Source organism: Sinocyclocheilus grahami, unplaced genomic scaffold, assembly GCF_001515645.1.
Source record: "Sinocyclocheilus grahami isolate Dianchi unplaced genomic scaffold, SAMN03320097.WGS_v1.1 scaffold2654.1, whole genome shotgun sequence".
Taxonomy (NCBI): domain Eukaryota; kingdom Metazoa; phylum Chordata; class Actinopteri; order Cypriniformes; family Cyprinidae; genus Sinocyclocheilus; species Sinocyclocheilus grahami.
In genome coordinates this window covers 12,887-14,289 of record NW_015507833.1, presented here as the reverse complement: position 1 = coordinate 14,289, position 1,403 = coordinate 12,887, and positions in this window count along the sequence as shown.

Below are 1,403 nucleotides of genomic sequence, written 5' to 3'. Positions count from 1 at the left end.
GTGTTAAATCTCTAAAACCCTCTGTGTTCTACCACAAAAGCATAAAACTTTATTCAGATTTCGGAATGTGTACTTTGTCATGTGCAATACATATGTTGAGGATCTCGTCCATCTGATGTTCACTACTGTTATGAATATGAAAAGAGGTGTAACAAAAATAGCAGGGAGAGGCTGAGAGAGCTGCCGTCTCCAGGTCCCAGGGCAGGTACTCAGAAATGCTCAGCAACACCAGTTTCAAAATTAAAGCAAAGTATTTTATTGAACAGAATGTGGGAAATACTTAAAAGAAGGCTTCAGGAGGAGAAAATGCCAAAACAATACACAGAAAGGTACTCTTACTAGGGTTTTAAGAAATACATTTCCTATCAAAAGAAAAGAAAAGAAAACACAGAGACTCTTCCCTGACTCCCTCTCTAATTTCAAACTTCAATATCAAAAATATATTTTTTTAAATAAATGGCATCCACCTCCCTACAAAATTTTCCCACCTAAATAAATTACAACACAGCTGAAGCGCTCTGCTCAACACACTGAAGTTGAGAATAAAAAAAGACTAAATTAATTACATATTAAATTAATTGTTTTGACATTGAACTTTCTTTTATATGAATTTGACCCATGAAAGCCTAAAGTGCGGGTGAGCTGGGAAGTCTGAAGGTCTTTTCACACTAAACACAAATGTTTGATTTAAGCTGGTTTTGAATAGAAACAGATGTTCATACTGGGCTGGAATATTCACTCAATAATGAAGCAATGCTTATTTTCTCAGAGAATAGTTCAGCTATTTTCTTTGCCCTTTAAATAAATGTGATAAACAATAAGATAACTTTGTGTCTCATGTACAGAGCTGCTGAGAGCATTTGGTGGCACAAGTGAAACCAGCATTAAAGATTAGAATTACATTAGCATTTCATGAACACTTTGAACTACTTGTGTAAGCCCTGATTAGCAAGTTGTTTGTGTGATATAGTCCATTGAAAGTCACACTTTTGCCATGTGAGACATTTACATTAATGCCTTTGGCAGATGCTTTTTTGATGACAGAAAGTGCAGCGCATATAGCGCTCTCTGTTGAACAAGCAGAAAAGTGAACACAGTGAAGAGTGAAGATGGGAGATTGAGGATCACTACCAGAGAGATGCAAATCAATAAAAATGTATTAATAAGGGGAAAATCTTCAGGGGCAGACCATGCCAATAAAAAATAAAAATCCTTCTTTTAAACCTCTACTTTCTCTGTTATAAAAGAAATATACACACAAGAGGGCAGTATATCATGAATGAACATATGACATGAACAGTCAGCAAGTTTGGCATAGCTTAGATGTCAATAAACTTGTGGTGTGTAGGAAACGATTTGAGTGTTAGCACATTACATGTCAGGTCTGTGCCATCTAGAGTTTC